Source organism: Stegostoma tigrinum, chromosome 1 (assembly GCF_030684315.1).
Source record: "Stegostoma tigrinum isolate sSteTig4 chromosome 1, sSteTig4.hap1, whole genome shotgun sequence".
NCBI lineage: Eukaryota > Metazoa > Chordata > Chondrichthyes > Orectolobiformes > Stegostomatidae > Stegostoma > Stegostoma tigrinum.
The window spans coordinates 21,276,092-21,291,726 of NC_081354.1; positions in this window are offsets into that span (position 1 = coordinate 21,276,092).

Sequence of the window (15,635 nt, forward strand, 5' to 3'; positions counted from 1 at the left end):
AATCCACTAGTTCCTTGGGAAGCGATGCCTCAGAAAACTGAAAAAGACTGAATCCTGAAAGCATTTTGAATAACCCCAAGAGGACAAAGAATTAAGATTTCTTTCAAAGAACTAAATTGTCAACCAGGTGTTTGATAGTTCATTGAATTCCTATGGTGTGGAAGCAGGCCATTCAGCCCATTGAGTCCAAACCAATCCTCTGAAGAGCATTGTACCCAGATCCACCTTATCCTGTGACTCCGTATTTCCCATGGCTAATCCACGGAGCCAACACAACGGTGGGCAATATGGATACTTTAGCACGGCCAATCCACCTCACCTGCATGTCCTTGGACAGTGGCAGGAAGCCAGAGCACCCAAAGTAAAATCCAAGCAGACATGGGGAGAACATGCAAACTCTACGCGGTCATCCAAGGATTGAATCAAACGTGGGCCCCTTGGCTCTGTGAGGCGGCAGTACTAACCACAAAGCCACCGTGCTCCCCTGTCATTTGTAAAAGAAACTTGAGAAATTATGGCATCAGAATGGACATGACCTGAGACAGAGGGTACACAGATTTGGCTTTCCTGTGTGTTATCTTTAAGCAGGAGCCCAGATGGAATACAACTCCCAGTGAACTTGATTTGAGATCTAAATTAACTTTTGCAAACAGTGAAAGTTCCTACAAACTGGATAGTACATTGAAGAATTTTGGAACAATGCATAAAGCCACACGTGCACAGGGAGTGAAACCCATGCTTCTAGTTTTGTATGACACATCTTTCACATTTCAATTATTTAAAATACCATTCGTCTTAAGACCATAATATAATAATATATTGCAGCAGAAGCTAACCATTCAGTGAGATCATGGCTGATCTGAACATTCTCAACTCCACTTTCCTGCCTTTTCCCCATGACCCTTGATTCCCTTACTGATTAAAAGCTTAAAAAAAATCAAATGATCTGTGGATGCTATAAATCAGGAACAAAAACAAAGTTTCTGGAAAGGCTCAGCAGGTCTGGCAGCATTTGTGAAGGAGAAAACAGAGTTAACGCTTCAGGTCCGGTGATTCTCCCTCAGATGTTCTGAGGAACGGTCACTGGACTCAAAATGTTAACTCTGTTTTCTCCTTCACAGATGCTGCCAGACCCATTGGTTAAAAAAACTGTTCATTTTAGTTTTGAATTTAATTAATGACCCAGCCTCGTAAAGCAGCATCGAGGGAATGTAGAATCCAGAGCGACCATCCTGCGTGCCTCATCAAACTCTGTCTGCCCTATCTGTGGCAGCATCAGCATGGGACTATTCAGCCACCATAGGATACACTTCACCTGGAGTGGAAGTAAACCACCTTCCACCATAAAGGACTGCCAAAGCAGCAGAAGTAAGTGGTATTAGCTAAAATTGCAGCAGTAAGACATTCAGAAGGAAATTCAAATTGAGGACGTGAACCTTGCAAATGAGAAATTTTGAAATGGGAGAAAAAGACTTGAATCAGAGAAAAGGAATAAGGAATGAGAAAGAACTAGAACGGAAAATGCAAAACTCAAGGTTTATGCCTTAGAAAGGAAAGATGAAGATGACCCAGTATAAGGCCCGATTATTGATTTGATAAGGTTTGTTGACTTGGCACCTAAATTTCACGCGAAAAGAATCGAAACGTCCTCCTTTGCCATTTGAGGAAGCCGCCGCAAAGCTCAAGTGTTGTGAAGAAGATTGGATTATGATCCTGCAAAGGGTTTCCGCAGGGAAAGCTTTCAAAACCCCTTTCAGAAAAAATCAATTGATTATGACAGGATAAGGATTGCTATTCCCAATGCCTATGAATTGGTACCAGAGGTTTCATGACAGAAATATAGAAATTTTACAAGAGAGTCAGACATTTATGAAATTGTGGAATTCAGATCGATAGAGCTTGAACGAGATTTTGTCAACCTTAGGGGCACGAGACGACTGGAATAATTTAAAAACAGCAATCCCTTCATGAATAAGATCCCACCTGGATGACTGGAAGAGTAGGAATTAAAAGATGCTACGGAAATGGGAGATGATACAAGGTGTGTGTTAGTAACAAGCGACTGTTTGGAAGCCTACAGAGAAAAAAAAAAGAGTTAAGGGGATTCATGATGAAAATGAAATCGGGTTCTTGAGAAGAAAATGGCCCAGGTAAAAAAAAACAAACTGATTTACAAAAACAAACAGGCATTTCTCAGATTATTGAGAAAAAATCAGTGATATTGGCCAGATAATCTGTTTTTGGGATGTTTTAGACTTATGACTTTATTTATTTCAAATCTTGCAGAAGCTGTATTGTTAATTTATATATTTAAACACTAATCAGAATATAAGCTTTAATGTTGGTGTTGTAGGGGCAAGGTGGAATAAAATGTTGGTAGCAGTTCAAGCAGTATTCGACCATTTGAAGAAATGCAAAGAAATATTGGGAAGTCCTTAAAGGTTAATGAACATTAACCCGAATGACTATAATATTTATAAGTAATTATGCATTATTCTTGTCAATTAATCAGAACATTGCACTGGTGGCACAAGCCGACCTCACTCTCTGAATAAAGAAACTGACAGATGAAAGTGCTGATTGTGCATCTGATTTACTCGTCATTCAACACAATGACTTAAATGTCCAATATGAGTGTGCGAAGTGGAGCAAAACATCAACTTGACTGACAAGATCAATTGTGCTTTTGTGGCTCTAGGGGTCATACGTGAAATGAGTTTGGACATTTTCAACCCATTTTTTTCCCCATGCTGGCCACAACATGGGACTGACCAATTCATCATAATGAAAGAGAAAACTCCATACGAGGCATCGAGAGAGATTTAGAGAATGGGGAGAAGCTGAGTTGCACATGCAGAGGGCCAGATATTCCCAGCCCTGAATGATATTGACCATGGTGAGAAAGTTGTGAAAATTGAGGATGATGGCCAGCAAGGACTTCTTCAAAGCTGAGAACAGTGAGATAAGATTCCCATTCGTAAGTAGTGAAAGGCCTATTTCCATGCATTGACATTTGCTATCACCCATTCAGGACAAATTAGTACACAGTTTCCCAGTTACTGGGTAGAAACTAGATATCAAAAATTGTCAACATGAAATTCTGAGTGGCTATTTAGCAACTCCAGCTCATCACTTGTACCTCCAGATTTCTGTTGTGGGCATCCAGCATCGGATCATGCCCCATGGGCATGGGCATGGACTGTGTGCACGCCTGCCAACAAACAATTGCATCAAACCATACCAGTCTCATGGATCATCATTACATTATTTCCAATCCACTTAAAGTAAAAGCAAAGTTGCCGTAGTCCAACTAGGCCATAAGTGCTGCTCTCTCATTAAGGAGAGACAACTGGCAGTGGTTTCACCTGAGGGTCACTACATCTCAGGTGAAGGGAGAAGTTGAGAAGGACAGTCCTTCATGATAGCTTCAGCTGGTGCAGGAATTGAATCCACATCACTGGCGTTAGTCTGTATTGCAAACCAGGCATCTAGCCAAATGGGCCAAAGATCCACTTACAGTATGCTCAACTTCAATACTGTGCCACCCCTCTTAAATTTTAAGACACAGTTATTAACTTGCAGCACATACAGTGTATTTGCTCCATATGCAGCTAGCACATGGTGCGGGTGCAGGTGTGAGATAGACACAGTAATGTGCAAGAGAACAGGATGTCCTCCCACTTTACCTAGGGCTGTGGACCTACAAGGCAAGCTGCCCACTTCTGTGACTGCACTAAAAGGCATGGTATGGCATGGCATGTTAGGCAAGGCAAGGTTAATGCAGGGGTTTTGTGAGCTTCCAGGTAGGCACAAAGTGACTGAACATTAAGAGAGCAAGTGAGCAGGCCTGAGATGCAGTCTAGTTTAATTTGTGAGCAGGGTGCCTGCCACTGCCTTTAAATGCCTTTGTCCTTGAAATGAATCAGAGGTTATGCCATGAGGGTTCTGAGAGGCTGGCAGTTGTCTAATACCAATGTCCATCCACGTGGAGAGAATGCAGCTGCTCAGGACTGTGCCCTGGGAAATTGTTTTTGGGCGTCCAAGATGATGGTCCAGAAACACAAACACTGAGCTGAAGTCACTGGATACCTGCTCTGACTTTCACATTGGGAATTGTGGACATCTTCTTTCTACTGAAACAAGATTTTTCTTTCACCATGTTCTGTGTCAGAGCTACACCATTGGATATGGGGTTGCCATTGCCGGAAGAGATGGCAGTTCAGTAGGCATAGTTATGCTACCAACCATCCAAATCCCCTGAAATGCAGGATGCACTTCTTTGAAAACAAGGGAGAATTAAGATGGTGCATGACTGGCGTGAAGGTGCAGAGCTACCTTAACAAATATAGGAGTAAAGGTCAGAGTAATGGAAACATGGTGATGTGCAGCAAGTCCCAAAGTTTATAACAAGCCCAGATCTAATTTAGTCAACATCTTAATTTAGCAACACTGAGGAGAAACAGAATACCACCAAGGGAAGTGCACAATTTACTAATGTTGCACAATAAACACAAAAGAGCACATCAAGATGAAAACAGTGTGGTAAAACACCAGAAGAATAATTAACATACCATTGACACATCTGCAAACCAACAACACCCAATATCCATGCGATTTGACTTGTTAGAATTATCTTTGGCAAAAAGGATGTTGTGTTATCACTTTTGGAATGATGTCCCTTTAACAGATCAAAATACAAATGAGCCAAGTATCCAGATGTTGTCACATGAGCACAGACCAATGCATATGCACTTGAGGCACAGGCCGTTTTGGAGGTCAATCTGCACTGCATATATGACTTTACTTTTAAGTAAAGCAACCAGTGATTTTTAATCAAATGGAATCCAAGTATCTCACTGATGTTATATTTAGATAACGGAAGAATATTATTACATCACTTACACTGCAGATCAAGACTACTCAATTAAGGCTGATGCTCAAATAGCTTTGGCCTTACATGGAACTTTGAGAAATTGCCACACGAAATACAATGCAAATTAAAATGGGGCCTTCACTTCTAGGTAATATCATCATTAATCATTAAAATAAAATCTCGTGGAACAATTTGGGTAAAAAGTATCAATGTTACAACGTTCAATGGTGTTGTGTAATTCATAAAATGTATTCTCCATTTGACATGGAGGAGCACATCCTAAGTGATGTGATTTAATTGCCCTGGCATTTGTAATTGTTCAAGAATGTGGCAATATGCCAAACTACTTAATAATTTGCAAAGCATTTATGATTGCTTTTTTTAACAATGTGTAGTGCTTAGTGTTAATACTCCCTTATAAATAATTTTTACATATACCCTCATTCCCATTTCCATCCTGATAATATTTAGGGCTTTTTATTGTCAGTCTAAGCTGATTGCCACTTACATCAATAAAATGTTTGTGCAGTTACATAACCTTGATCCTTCGCTTGTCACCCTGTGCAAAACAGAGTATTTTTTCCTGCATTTCAATTTGCAAAGTAATCAAAATTCACAGCCAAGTGGAAGAGGCTGTCAATGCAAAATAAGTGCTTCATATTACAGAGGTTTTACTGCAAAAAATAGTCTATCTTGAATATTTCTCCAAGGTAGTGACATCCTATTGGATTGCTGTCACTTCACACTTATTATCATGGTGTTTGGTTGGAAAAAATTGAATTGACAATAATGGGAATTCTATTTGTTCAACTCATGGCTTTTCAAAAAAAGCAACATTGAGCAATGCTGGTTCATTGCCTCAAGGTATTAGATTCCCACTGCACTTTCTCTGTAAATGGTTGCTGTAAAGAAGTACATGAGTTGACAAGAAAATGGAACATCTATCAGCCAAATGTTGTTTTGCACTCCTTAACTGTGTTTATGCTATGATTTGACTCATTTAAATACTGATTGTCATTAATCCTGCTTAGCTAAATGTTTGATCAAATACATGCAGCAACTCCTCTGAGATACTGTTCATGCTGAGTCAGAGGTTATGCTGAGCTGTGGCATCTGATGACTAAAATATGCCAGCATTTTGCAGTGGTGTTCACAAAAGATAGCAGATTACCAAGGTGGTTGTGTTAAAGTAAAGACCTTCATGTCACATGGGGCATAACACTGGGCCACTAACGTAGATGACTGTTTTCATTGAATAGAATTGTGGACGTTTTACCACTGCTTTGAAGATTAAACTCTACAGATGCAAAAGAAATCAATGAATTTCCAAGAACGATGAAAAGAGAGGCTCAATATAGATTAATGGCCAGACTTAGTGTTGGCGCCTTCAGCATGAATTAAGTTATAAAATTTAAAGAATCTTGCCTGACGATGAACTCTCAGGTGATGGAATGATGTTGAGAGTGAACACATATTATGCAAAAGGATTTGACTGAGTGAAGCAGATGAAAAGGATCTAAAGGCCGAGATGGAGTGTTTGAGATATAAAAAGAGACTGGAAAGCCTGGGGCTTTTTTCACTGGAGGGATGACCTTATTGAAGTTTATCAAACCACAAGGATCATAGATAAAGTCAATGACAAGGGTCTTTTCCTTAGGGTGAGGGGGTTCAAAACTAGGAGGCATATTTTTAAGGTAAAAGGAGAAACAATTTGAAAGAACGTGAGGGGCAACTCCTTTTTTTAAACATAGAGAGTGGCCCATGTGTGGCTTGAACTTCCAGAAAAAGTGGTGGATGCGAGTACAGTTACAATGTTTAAAATACATTTGGATAAATTCATGAATAGGAAAGGTTTAGAGGGATATGAGTCGAGCACAGGCAGGTACGATTATTTTAGATTGGAACATGATCGGCATGGACAAAGGGTCTGTTTCCATGCTGTATGACTCGATGACTCTGCAAGGAATGTGCTTAAGTGGTCTGATACAATCCTGGGAGAGTCAATTCTGTGGTTCGTGGAACTCCCTCCTCAATGATGACAGGAAATCCCAATAGCAGCAGACTAAGAGGTATGTCAAGATGGAATTGGCATCATTCAGTGACAAATGATATTGTTACCAGGTGCATTAAAAAAACACAACAACTTGTTGCACATTACTGGCACAAGTCTAGACCTTTTCGCTGCTAGTAGTTGCTCTAGATAATTGTCTTCACCTTAAAAATGAAAAATTATGCCATAACCTGTAGTTCCCTTGACAAATTTGCCACAATTTAAAGTCAGGTGTCCAGGCTGGGTTGATGGCAGACTGGCTGTCAGTTACAAGGTTCTGGATTCACCTCCAGGTCTTGAATGTAAAATGTTCTACTGTTACCCAAAGTGTAGAACTGAGGAAGATCTGGGAAATTTTGCCAATCATGTTAAATTTCAAATCTAAGCCATATAATCTCTTCATATAATTTAACAGAGTAATCTGCGCACTTGAAGCAGGCTGCCTGAATTCTATTCCATCTATATTAAAGCTCTTAATGAGCTAAATGGCCCCTTCCATACTATAGGACTTTTATGACTCCATGGAAGAGGGTGCATTAGAAATGGGCTGGAGTCCAGCCTGAGATTTCTTCTCCATTTTTACATCCCATTCAATTCAAACTTAATGATTGTTCAGGGCTAAAATGGCATCCGATCCCCACCATCAAGCATTCACATTAAAATTAGGACTTTTGCATCAATTTAGAATAAATTATGTTGTTTTATTTTTCATAACTGCAGGCGCATTTGTTGTTTTGCATTAATATTGCTTCAATGCACATGATTTAATCACACCAACATCCTTTCAATGAAAGATAAAATTATCACATATCTAAATATAATAGACTGAAGTTGTGAATATTACCTTCTCAATTCTAATTTATTTTTGCTCTGGTTTTTTGTTTATCAAACTTCTACTATGATTTAAAAACCTTTCCATAATTTCCAACTGGTTGCATTCATTCCATTACTGTTGGTTTTTTGTGATCTAGAATTACAGTTTCGGTATTATTCTATTGTAAAGACTGTATTTTTCATTCCTCTGTATTTTGGTTGTGAATGGAAATGAGAAAAAAAAACATGGAGTAAATACTAAATAATCAAGGGCAAAAGGAAGACAAGAAGTAAATACAGGGACAACCACTAGAGAATAGGTGCTAGGGAAACTATTAGGGATTAAAGATAGATCACTCCCCCTGATTTGATGAGATGCACACTTGGAAACTAATGAATTAACTACTGTAATAGTGGATGCACAGGTGGTAGTTTTCCAAGAATCCTTAGCTTCTGAGAAATTTCATGCAGGATCGGAAAACTTCCAATGAAACACCTCTGTTGAAAAATGGAAGGGGGCAACAAGCAAGTAGCTCTTGGCCAGATAGCTTAATGTTTGTTATTAGCAAATTGTTAGTGTCAATGGGTAAGAAAAGTATTGAAATGCAGAAACTAGGAACACGAGTCAGCCGTTAGGTATTTGGAGCTTGTTTCACCTCTCAACATGATCATGTCTGACCATCCTATCCCAGTACCCTGTTTCTACTTTTGGACAACATCCTTAGGTATAGTTCTTAGTGCGAAATAGATCAAGCTTCTTTTTTGTCTCAATTGCTTTCTACGGTACAGAATGTCACATGCTCACCATTTCCCAGATGAAGAAATTTCTCCTCATCTCAGTTCTAAAAGGTCTACCCCATGTCTTCAAGCTATGAACCTTGGTTCTGGATTCTCAGTCATTAAGAACATCCTTAATACATATACCCTGTTTAGTTCTCTTAGAACTTTACGTGTTTCTTAAGATACCTTCTCACATATCTAAATTCTAGTGAATATTGTGCATTGTAATGTTAGTCCTGCCATCTTACAGGTCAGTTTGATAAATCTTTTTTGAGCTTGCTCCATAACCAGAACATCCTTTCTCTAACAAGGAGACCAAAACCGCACACAATACTCCAGGTGTGGTCTCACCAAGGCCCTGTACAATTGCAGGAAGATATCCCTGCTGTCTACTCGAATCCTTTTTCTATGAAAACCAACATACTCTTAGCCTTCTTCACTGCCTACTGCACTTGCGTGCTTACTTTCAGCCATTGGTGTACAAGGATACCCAAGTCTTGTTGCACTTTCTCTTTCCCACTCCATCTCCATTCAGATAATAATGTGCCTTCCTGTTTTGTTTTCAAAGTGGATAACTTCATACTTATCCACATTATGCTACATCTACCACACATTTGCCTGCTTACTCAACTTGTCAAAATCATATTGATGCATCTCTTCACTCTCCTTCAAACCCATGTGCTTTAATTTTACATACTAAACTATTATTTGTGACCTTATCAAATGATTACTGAAAGTCCAGGTAAACCACATCCACTGGTTGCCCTATATCAAATGTGCTAGTTACATCTTCAAAAAAAAATCCAATCAGATGTGTCAGTAATGATTTCCCCTTTTTAAGTCCATGCTGACTCTGTCCAATCCTGTCAAAAGGGTGGGCAAATGGGACACTGGCCTTTATTTCAAAGGGAACAAAGTCCAAAAATAGTAATGTTTTGCTAAATTTCTACAAAGCACAAATCAGATCATAGCTGAATTATTGTGAATAGTTTTGAGTCCCTCATCTGAGGAAAGACATACTGGCACTGGAGGCAGACCTAGGCTGATATCAAGTATGGAAGAACAATCTTATGAGAAAAGTTGAGGAGTTTGGGCCTATACTCATTGGAATATAGAAGAAAGAAAGGTGCCCTTTTTAAACCTTTTTGATTCCTAGGGGACTTAAAAACATCGATGCAGAAAGGTTGTTTTCATCGTGGGAGAGTCTAGGACCAGAGGCATAATTATAGAATAAGGGGTCACACATTTAAAACAGAGACGAGGAGGAATTTCTTCTTTAAAGCTAGTGTATCTGTGAAATTCCTTACTGCAGAAAGCGATCAATGCTGAGTCAATAAATATTTTCAAGATTGTGATACACAAACTTTTAATCAGTAGGGTGTCAAGGGTTATGGAGGCAATGGCTGCAAAGTGGAGTTAATTGTTATTAGAAGAACCCTGATTGAATTGAATGTTGAAGCAGACCCAATGGGCTGAATGGCCTGCTTTTGTTTCTACATCTTATGTCAGAACTCACACTTCACTTGCTGAAGGAGCAGTGCTCCAAAATCTTGTGATTTCAAATAAACCTGCTGGACTATAATGTGGTCTCATGTAATTTCTGACTTTGTCGACTGCAGTCCAACACTGGTGTCTCCACATCATGGCTAGATCTTATGTCACAGATTCATAGAGTCACAGAATCATCCAGCACAGAAACAGACTCTTTGTTCCAGCCCATCCGTATGAACCATGTTTCCTCAACTTATCTAGTCCCTCTTATCTGTGTTTGGTCCATATCCCTCTAAACCTTTCCTATTCATGTACCTGTCCAAGTGTCTTTTAAATGTGGTAACTTTATCTGCATCTACCACTTCCTCTCGCATTTCATTCAATATATGAAACATTCTCTGCGTGAAAAGGTTGCTCCCATGTCCCTTTTAAAGCTTTCTCCTCTCACCTTAAAAGAAAATGTTCTCTAGTTTTGAACTGCCCTGCCCCAGGGGAAAAAAAAACAACCTTGCCTATGCCTGATTTAGATGAAAGCTTAAATGATGAACAACAGTGGTCCCAGTGCCTACCCCTAGAGAAAACTGCTGGTCACAGGCCTCTGGTCTTAAAACCAAACCTACACCATGACCCTCTGTCTTCTACAGTCAAGCCAATTTTATACTCAATTTACTAGCTCTCCCTGAATTCCATGTGATCTAACTTTACTAAACAATCGATCATGCGGAACATTGTCAGAGACTTTACGAAACTATATGTAGGCAACATCTACCATTCTGGCCCCATCACAACTTAAGGTTATTTCCTCAAAAATCTCAATCAAGTTTGTGAGGCATAATTTCTCATGTGCAAAGTATCCTTAATCAGACCTTGCCTCTCCAAATGCATATAAATTCGATCTCCCAGAATGTCCTCCAACAATGTTCCCGCCATTGACATCAGACTCACCAATCTAACAGTTCCTCGGCTTCTCCTTACAGCCTTTCTTAAATTATGGTTGAATGATTCTTGCAAATTTTTAAAACAAATAAACTCATACTCATCCTAAGTACTATTTTCACAGCTACATATTCAAACAGTAATGGAAACCTTGTCTCTACTTATGCTGGTGCCAAGGAGTGTGTATAAATGGAGATTTGTCTTGCAATGGGTTGCTAATTGGTTTTTGAATTAGTTAATATGACAAAGGCTTTTTGCTTGCCAATAAATATGTGATTGTTTCCTAGGTTGCTCAACAACTTGGGAGTATGAATGTTTTCGCAGAAGAAATCAGATCTGCATGAAGGCAAAAGCTGTCTCTTTACCATCCAGTAAAAAGGCTCTCAAACCTGACGACAGCCAACTTAGAGATAATGGGAACTGCAGATGCTAGAGAATCCAAGATAATAAAGTGTGAAGCTGGATGAACCAAGCAGGCCTAGCAGCATCTCAGGAGCACAATAGCTGACGTTTCGGGCCTGGGCCCTTCATCAGAGAGGGGGATGGGGTGAGGGTTCTGGAATAAATAGGGAGAGAGGGGGAGGTGGACTGAAGATGGAGAGAAAAGAAGATAGACAGCCAACTTATTTCCCCTTTCCAGTTACTGTAAACTGTGACCTTTAATTGAAAAGTCAAAGAACTTTAGAAGTGGGAACAAATCATTCTATGTCCCCTGAAAACAAGTGAACATATTTGGAGAAGGAAGATCCATAAGCAGCATTGTGATCAGCAGAAGAATCTTTCTCTCATGACCATTGGGCAGGGACAATGGAACTGCCTTCCCTCTGCACATAAAACCCATTTCTTTTCCTGTTTGTGTCTGTCTGTATGTACAAATGTATATATGCAGTTTAAAAGGATGTTAAAGTTTTAGCTAACATGTCAGTGGTTCACAGTTGTTTATCTGTAGCTAGACTATATAGCAGTAATAAATCATCATTCCTGTCATGTACAGAAAACTGATCCATGTTTTCTGTCAATCTGCGTCTCAACTGAAGGATTCAAAAGGGCATTGGATAGGAATAGATATGGGGATAATGCAGGAGATTGGCACTAGGTAATGTTGCTCATTTGAAGAGCTGGTGCCAGTACAGTGGATGGAATGATCTCCTTCCGAGTCATACAATTCTGTGATTCTGAGAAGACAAGTAGAAGGCAGGATTTTGTTCAATTTTCAAAATCTTTAACTTTTCTGATGACTCCCATGGATAGCAAAGTTTGATTTACAGTGCAAGTTACACTTATATCCTGGTCAAGCAATATATCCTCCAATTTTCTGTGAACAAAAGAGCAGATGACAAAGCATTGCAAAGAAGGCGCAGTGCAGAAACAGTGTGGCCTAGCCCAATATAACCCAACCCAGTTTGTGCATGTAGTCCAACACTGCCTGTGTATAACCTCCACATGAACCTCCTTCCACCACTCTTACTTAAATTTAATATAGCTATCTATTCTTTTCTTCCCCCAAATGCATTTACAACAATCTCCTCTTCAGCAGCTACAAGTTAGTGCAAATACTGTATAGAATCCCTACAGTGTTGAGGCAGGCCATTCATTCCATCAAGTCCACACTGACCCTCCAAAGAGCATCACACTCAGACAGACCCCATTGTTTCCCATGGCCAATCCACCTAACCTGCATATCTTTGGGCTATGGGAGGAAACCTAATCAGACACAGGGAGAATGTGCAAACTTCACACAGACAGTCATCTGATGAGGGCATTGCAGCTGGGTTCCTGGTGTTGTGAGGCAACAGTGCTAACCAGTGAGCTACCATGTAACTCAAATTGCAGCTGGAGATCACTTTGATGTCTATATCTTCATTCATTCAACCACCAGGACAACACTCAAGCAGTGAATTTGAAATTGATGTGTTTCAGGATCGGAATTTGTAAAGAGGAGAATGAGTGGTGTGAGCTCATCCCCTGTGACACTGAAAGAATGCATTGCAAGATCAGCACATTGTGTTTTGTTACAACTCTGTAAGTTCCTGGCGTTTGATTTTTTTTATTTGTCTCATCCCGATTAAATATTAACACGTTTATGTTCCCAATTACATCAAAGCTAATGGATACTTCTTGATGAATTACAAGGCAGTAATCTCATTCAAGGGATTTAGATGTCATAAAGCAGGTGATCAAAGCTTTCAGTTTGTCATCTGAATCTCTTGATTGGATTATTCCTTTAAATTTGATGAGAGATGTCTGCTATTATATATGTCTGCTGATAGGTATTTGTTCAACATTGTGAACTATTTTTAAAATGCAGGTAATCTCACAGAAGTGTCCTTCAGAAGTTGTTGCCAAAATGCATACTTTTGGATGATATTTTATGCTTATTCACAAAGTCAATGCTTCAATACATTGAATGACACAAGAAATATATTTTCCCTATGTAGAGGAAGGATCAAGTGCAGGGTCCTGTTTAGCTCAGCCTTAACATAATTCCCATATTAGAAACAGATGCCATTAACACCAATGAGATTGTATCAATTTTCCATTCAAACCATTCTTAAACCCGCTGATCTATTGTGATTTCCAGCATTTGTTGTTTTCATCCTTAAATCCTCATCTGGTGATACCAGCAATTTCAGGATAAAACTTAATTTTTGCATTAATGGCTCTGTTTAACTCAGAATGACAGCTGGGCAAACTATAGACGAGGAATGGGGGAGGTCTCAGAGGCTTCAAACCCATGGGAGTCTCATTTTCATATATGTGTGCACAAATGTGAAAGCAACAGAAGTGGAATAGCCTTTACGTGTGGAGGTTATCTAGAGCATGCTAAGGGGGTACAGATTGAGAGATGGAAAGATGGGTTTTTTTGGGACATGGGCTTAACCTTTCCTTTTGCAGCCTATAGAAGTGCTCATGAACTTTTGGGCCCTAAAGAGTCAATTAGAGTAAAATAGAATAGAATAGAATAGAATAGAATATCCTTTGTTGTCACTTGTACTACAATACAGAGCTGTAGGAGTACAGTGCAATTTTTTTTTCCAATGGCTGCTTTTTAATGGCATTATCTTAGGTACAAGTACTTAGGCACAAATCTTACAGCAAAATACAAGTGGTCTCGCACAAAGAGGATTAAAGGAAAGCATTAACATAACTTACAGAGGTAGCGACAACATAGTGAAAAGGTTTTAAATCATCCAAGAACTGCAGCTCAGTATGTGGTGCCAGGCCCAAGTCCAGCAACAGATTTACTTTTAGTTGTGTATATTGCCTCTTTGCTGCCCATTTGTGTTTTTGGGAAAGGTGTAAATCACATTGGTTCAACCACAACTGCCTTTAGTGTTGGTGCTAGTCTTTCTCAGTGCAGTACACCTTGGAACCACTTGTAGCAGCTCTTTGCAATAGATTGCTTTGATGGGAAACCACAGCAATTTTACAATGCTCAGCCATTTTATTAAGGTAATCATAGCTGTGCCTCAGTGACATTGTTCGAGTTTGATTAACCCATTTAAAACTAATGGTCATTGACCCTCCCTCCTGCTCAGAGGAGCAAGCTAAAACAAGCTAGGAGAATCAGTTAACAAAGTGTGGAGCTGGATGAACACAGCAGGCCAAGCAGCATCTCAGGAGCACAAAAGCTGACGTTTCGGGCCTAGACCCTTCATCAGAGACCCTCTCTGAGGAAGGGTCTAGGCCCGAAATGTCAGCTTTTGTGCTCCTGAGATGCTGCTTGGCCTGCTGTGTTCATCCAGCTCCACACTTTGTTATCTTGGATTCTGCAGTTCCCATTATCACTCAGGAGAATCAGTTTGCTATTTTGGTGAATGAAGGCAGGACTAATTGTAACTGCATTCTTATCTACCTACCTTTGACTGAGTTAAATTTGCCCTCTGAAAAGAAAATATAGAGATTTAAGAAAATCCTACCCATTGCAAACAATTTATTTGAAATTCCGTGTAGGTTTCTATTTGGACCCATACTGGCTCACTTTTGGTCTAAATGCTAAGTTCATTTTCTGAGCCAAATGGGAAACCAAATATAGGTAAGACCTAGAAGTCCTCAGTGACAAGTGTCCCTGGTGTGAACATTCTAAAATAGCATTGTTGTAAATGTGCTAATGCAGCAACTGGAAATGTTTTCTAAATAGTTAGTTCCTGGCTTGACTAGAGAGATAATGACATGGTATTAGACATTTTCTCACTTTTAAGCAAATAATGACATTAAACATTGCTAAAAGGAGCCAGGTTGTTGAGGCTTTTCATATTGCACTCCTCAGAATGAAGCAGCAAGAAACAGATTTGAACAAGGGGAGATGCATTATATTGTATGGGAAAAGGGCACTAATTGTTTGGGTCATCATTGGCCAGTTGCTGCTGCATCCCCGTGGCAACTTACTGACTAATCCAAATCTACCTGCCTGGTCTGAGAATTATGATTGACTGGTAACTCTTCTCACATCTTACTTCTTTGTACAAGACAAAATTCAAATTTCTGTTTCCTTTTAGCAATGTTTAAGTTCAATCTTTTGAAGTAATGATTAATTCTAGATATTCTAGTGGCACATTCAGGTGAGGAGTGGTACCTGCTCCCTTTATTTAACACCCTCTTAGTTGGTCACTTTTTCAACATTTCTATATAGCACACAGCTACCAAATTTCGATCAAAATGAGGTTTGTGAGAAAAATGAAAGAACAAGTT